The following is a 6543-nucleotide window of genomic DNA, read 5'->3' as shown; positions in this document are numbered from 1 at the left end:
TTTACTGCCTTGTTTAGGCACCGCCTGCAAGCGACGTCCGACATGCTCGGTGCTCCGATACATTCCTCCAGCAGTCTTCCTCCATATACCAGTAATAATAGAGAAGAGCTCCCTCAATATCAGACCATAATCACAAACGAAGACAGAAAACAAAATTGGATAGACACATTCACTTGGACTTTACGTACACCGAGCAGTTCTCGGTAATACGAGTTTACTCACAAGAAAAAATACATAAAATTCAATATGTTCTCACTTTAATCAATCCATAAATTATGTTTTTATTCAGGATTGAACGTAGAGAGTATAGATTCTTTGTAACGATAAGCTCTGACATCTTAAATATTTTAACATGAAACTGTAATTTTTAAAAAGATCTTCGACAATCTATACTCCACAATATTAAATTTAATAAAATTACGTGAAATCTAAAACATCTCTCTCTTTTGGTAATTTGATGAAGAGCTGGTCTGATCATAAGAGAATGATCATCCTAATAATTTTACTTCCGAATGTTTTTCAATGGCTAGAGGCACAATTATGTTGTTGGTGAAAACACTTGATTCTCTCAATACTTTAAATAGATTTCTTGGCCATCATGGAAACCCTAGAGGTATTGTGTCAACTATGACTCATCAACTAGGTTGCGTTTGGATTTTGAATTAAATTAAGTTGAGTTGAGCTCTTTATGAATAATAGTGAGTTGAAATGGTAGAGTGAGTTATGTGGGGTCCACTTAAGATAAGTTTAGATGTGTTTTGATGTTAAGATGAGTTTAGATGCATTTATGAGAAATTGAAAAAGATTGTGGATCCTACATGTAAAGAAGTTTTGAGTTGAGATGAGTTTAATGATTTGAGAGTTAAATATTTAGATATTATAAGATATCTAAATCTGAATCGAACTCAGTTGAACTCAGTGCAGTCAATGAACAAAACGAGCCCCTGATTCAATTTGGGGTAGTATAAACCCATTAAAATGTGGAGTGTGTGGGACACCTTATAGAATTAGAATAAATATAGATAGAAGCTACTATTTAGTGCATCCATTTTGCACACATGATGTGGCATCATGTAAACTACACATCTCCCCAAGTGAATGTTGGGAACAATCAAGTAGAAGCAGTCACGCAGTGAGTGCAAAGTGTGCACTGCTATAGTGACTTCTCTCTAGCATTATTCATAGAATTAAAATCCTAACACAAACAACAATGCAGAATGCAACAACGATTCACCACTTGGTCATTTGGCAAATAAGGCCCTATGAAGTAAAGGGAAGTGCTTGAGTTCTTGGAAAAAAAAGAGCCAGCCTATATAGAAAATATAATAAAGTAGATTCTAAAGTAAACGGTATGACAGACAACGTTGCATACACGCGAATTGGCTTTCAAGGTCGAGCCATCTCAATTTTCAGTACGAGATTTGCGAATAAATCTTGGCTGGGTTGGACTTGGGAAACCAAATTCAAATGCAAATACGATAACACATTGATTCCCAACGTACTATTTATATACAAGACCAAACTTAAAGATATTTTTCTAGTTAAATCTAGACATGAAAAAGAGAGACTCAAGTAACTATATGTTATAAGATTTGGATCCATACCATGAATGAATTAGTACTCATAGCACTAAGGCAAGCCTGCATACAAATCACTCTTAGGAAGTTAGTCGTTCTGACCAATGTCACTATCACGTTTATCCCTCGGCAGAGGCCTGAATCAAATGAAACTAATGCATGCTACATGTAACAACTGCCGGGCCATAATTGGATTAATTCTCCAAAATGATTTTTCAAGTTATAATTAGAGACCCTTAAAATCATTATAAAGGACTTGTACTTCTCTAAATAATGAGAAACAAACCATCATGGGTCTGGAAAAGAAGGAAACACTTCCAATTTCACTTGCGTCCTATTGTTTGGTTAATAAATAAGATGAGAGAAAAAGGATGGGAAAATAAGAAGAAAGAAGCAATTTAATTACTCTTAATTCTGGAATTGAATCCCCGCTGCATATGGTTTTAGGAACAGGGACATTGTATATAAGCCTTTGGAACTCGAATACTTGTATCTTTTTTGTGATTGTTGTTGAACTCTACTGGAGGTTAGAGAACCCTCGAAATGCTCTTCCAAGAAATATCATTCTAGTTCTTGGATCATTCTTCCGTTTTCTTAATTCTTTCTTCTTTCATTCTTTAGTAATTGTTTGAGGAAGTAGTAGGCCCATAACAATTGGTATCAAATAGGCGATCCTCTCATGGCAAAAGGTACATGACTAGCAGCTCTAAAGTTACAGCAAGAAGGTTCTCAAAGACAGCAAGAGGCATTACAGAAATAGTTGGATGATCACAATCATTCCATACATGGAATCACAGACAGGTTAGATCAACTTATCGACATGATTAGAACGTTGGTTGAAGGGCAACCATGGAAATCTTTTGGTAAGGGTTCCCAAGGTCCAAGATTGTTGAATAATGAGGAAAGAGGTTCTGTTCCAAGGAGAATCAGACTTGAATTTCCCCATTTCGAGGGAACTAACCCTGTTGCTTGGATCTTTAAAGCCACCCAGTATTTTGAATACCACCAGACACCATTTAATCAAAGGCTTTTAATGGTCTCTTACCATATGGAGAGTGAGACTTTGATTTGGTATCAAGATGCTATAGATTGTGGAATTTTGATGGGTTGGGACCTTTTTGTGAGAGTTTAAATACAAGATTTGGGCCATGAGCATATGATGACCCAATGGAAGCCTTGACTCGATTCAAACAAATCTCTATTGTTGCTGCCTACAAGGCTCAGTTTGAGAGGTTGTCTAATAGATTAAAAGGCTTGTCAAAGAGACACAAATTTTGCTTCTTTTTGAGTGGATTAAAGGCTGAGATTTGTTTGCCAACTCGAATGCTCAATCCTATTAATCTAAATGCATTTTGGGTTGGCCAAGATCCAAGAAGAGTACTTGTTGTCTTCTAGAAAATCTTAGAGGAGTGGTGGAGGAATGGCAGGTAAGGATAATTCTAAAGTGTCTATGGAGATAGGTAGGGTGCAAGGCCTGGTGCACTAGTTAAAAAAAAAAATCTTCACAAATGGATGGGAAGAGAAGAAAAGGGTTTTGTTACCATTGTGAAGAAAAATGGAATCCAACACATGTGTGCAATAATCCCCAAGATTTATTTGTTACAACTTGAAGATTCTGTGTCTAAAGAGTCAAAGGATGTAGATGACTGTGAATTGGGTGGAGTGAAAGACATGGGGATGAGCAAGAAAGTTTGGAAATTTCTATCCATGCGATCTCAAGATGTCCTAATAACAATGCCATGAGATTGTTTGGGAGAATGGGATCTTGTTGTGTGAAAATTTTGGTTGATTCAGGAAGTACTCACAACTTCCTAGATCCATTAATGGTTCAAGCTGCTAAACTAAAAACTCGAAATGACACTAGTTTGCAAGTAAGAGTAGCTAATGGGGATAAATCATAAGCAAGAGAAGTTGTGAGAAGTGATTAACATCCAAGGTTTCAAGTTTTGAGTGCCCTTTCATAGCCTCACTTTGGGTGGCTATGATATTGTACTTGAGGTCCAATGGTTGAAGACTCTGGGCCCAATTAATTGGGATTTTACTAAGATGTCTATGAGCTTTGAAGTAAAGAAGAAGCAATTAATTTTGCAAGGGTTGGATTCTAAAGGCTGAGGTGCATCATGCGGTTAAGTGTTTGAAATCCTCTCTTGTGAGGAGGCAAGGCTGGATTTTACAAAGGGTAGCAGTGGATTGAAAAAAAGAAGTTGAAAGTCCTCAGGATGGAGTGACAAAATTGATTAAGGTGTTACAGGAGGTTTTTGTTAAGCCAGTGGGATTGCCACCCATGAGATCTTTAAACCATAGAATTACTTTGAAAGAAGGTATTGCTCATGTGTCAATTATGCCTTACAGATATCCACATTATCATAAAATAGAAATTGAAAAGATTGTTCAAGATTTGCTGAAATCTGGGGTAGTGAGGTCTAGTCATAGCCTTTTTTCTTTACTAGTGTTGTTGGTTAAAAAATCATATGGCAATTGGAGGATGTTTGTGGATTATCGAGCATTAAATCAAGTAACCATCAAGGACAAATTTCCTATGCATGTCATTGATGAGTTACCTGATGAGTTGTTTGGTGCCAAGGTGTTTTCTAAGCTCGATCTGAGATCGGGCTATCATCAAATCAGAATGAAGGAAGAAGACATGCAAAATACTACTTTTAGAACTCATAAGAAATATTATGAGTTCTTGGTAATGCTTTTTGGCCTTACCAATGCCCAAGCTACATCTCAAGGTTGATGAACGAAGTATTCAAACCACTTCATAGAAGCTTTGCATTGGTCTTCTTTGATGACATCTTAATTTATAGCAAGAACCATGATGATCATCAGGAACATCTCATATTTGTGTTGGAGCTTTTAAGGCAGGATAACTTGTTTGCAAATGTCTAAATGTAGATTTGGTGTGGGTGAAATTGAATATTTGGGACATGTAATTTCTACAATTGGTGTGAAGGCAAATCTAACTAAAATTGCATACATGGTTGAGTGGCCTACTTCAACAACCTTGAAATCCTAAAGGGGATTTTTCAGGCTCACTGGTTTCTATTGAAAGTTCATAAGAAATTATGGAATCATAGCAACGCCTCTGATTCAGTTGTTAAAAAGAATTATTTTACTTAGAATGAAGAGGCAACTAGGGCTTTTAACAATTTGAAAGAAGCTGTCATTCAACCTTCTGTGCTAAGGTTACCTGATTTTTCTAAAGGTTTCACCATTAAATGTGATTCCCCTAGAGTGGGATTAGGGGCAGTCCTCATGCAAAAGGGTCATCACATTACTTTCTACAGCAAGGCATTGAAAGAGAAGGCCTTTGATGTTGTCAACATATGAAAAAGAATTGTTGTCATTGGTTTTTGTGGTTAGCAATGGAGGCCCTATTTTTTGGGTCATTCTTTCAAGATCAAAACTGACCAAGAGGCTTTGAAATACCTATTGGAGTAAAAGGTGGGTACTGAGCCCCAGTAGAAGTGGATATCAAAATTGTTAGGGTATGATTTTACAATTGACTATAAGAAGGGTAGCGAGAATTAAGTGGCTGATACACTTTCCAGAAAAGTTGAAGAGAAAACTACTACAATGACTCTTATTTCATTCCCAACCCCATTGTGGATAGATGAACTCAGGCATAGCTATTTGCTCTCCCCCAAACTGAGTGAAATTTATTCTCAATTGCAACAAGGTTTGAGTGGCCTCAAACATTACTCAATGAAGCAGGATTAGCTGTTAAGAAAAGGAAGACTTGTAGTGGTTCTTGATTCACCCTTCAAGACTAAGATCTTGCAGTACATACATCATAGCCCACTAGCAGGTCATTTGGGCTATCATAAAACATTGTAGAGGGTTAAAGCAAATTTTTACTAAAAAGGAATGTGCAAGGATGTTAAAAGGTTGGTAAAGGAATGTGCTATGCGTCACGTTAATAAGCGTGAAACTTTACACTCTCTTGGATTATTGTAGCCCTTGCCAATACGAGTGTGGTGTTTACAATTGTGGACAAATTGACAGAATTTGGCTATTTTTTTCCTCTTTCCCATCCCTACACAACAAGTGGGCTAAAATATTTTTTTTAAGGTTTTCAGATTGCATGGTATGCCAAGATCCATAGTATCAAATAGGAGGGATCCTATCTTTACTATTTTTTTTTTTTTTTTTTTTTTTTGGGGTTGTTCCAATTGCAAGGCACTACATTGAATTTTGGTTTTGACTATCATCCTCAATCCAATGGGCAATGAGACTTTAAACAAATGCTTGGAAGGCTATCTCAGATGTTATACCAATGACAAATCCAAGGAATGGAGTTTGTGGATTCCTTTGGCTGAGTGATGTTACAACACTACATGTCACTCTTTTACTGACATCTCTCCCTTTGAAGCTCTTTATGGGTATCCTCCAACCAAGCTACTCACTTATGTTCTAGGTACTATTGCTAATGATACAGTAGATCAGCAACTGAGATCAAGTGAGCAACTTATAGGCCTTTTGAAAGAGAATTTACAGAGAGCTCAGAAAAGGATGAAAGAATTTGCAAATAGAAAGAGGACTAAAAGGAGTTTCCAGTTAGGCGATTGGGTTTAATTAAGACTTCGACCTTACATGCAAAAGTTAGTTTCTATGCGACATAATTTGAAACTTGCTCCAAAGTTCTATAGCCTCTTTCAAGTGCTGGAGAAAATTGGTACAATGGCTTACAAATTGGACTTACCAGCTTCCTCCAAAATTCATTAGGGTTGTAAGAGGACTAAACCGGACCGAAAAATCGACCGAATCGAATGGTTCGGTCCAGACTAATAGTCTTATTAGTCGATCTTGGGGTGTATTTTTTTGGTCCAAACCAGACTGGACCGAGACCGACCGAATGTGTATATATATATATGTTTAAATTTTTTTATATATATAATATATTATTTTATATGGTATTTGTATAAGTTAATTATGACATTTTCATCAAAAGGATCACCATTGA

Source organism: Juglans regia, chromosome 16 (genome assembly GCF_001411555.2).
Source record: "Juglans regia cultivar Chandler chromosome 16, Walnut 2.0, whole genome shotgun sequence".
In the NCBI taxonomy this organism is placed as follows: domain Eukaryota; kingdom Viridiplantae; phylum Streptophyta; class Magnoliopsida; order Fagales; family Juglandaceae; genus Juglans; species Juglans regia.
The sequence above is the reverse complement of the archived record's forward strand: the minus strand, read 5'-3'. Positions refer to the sequence as shown.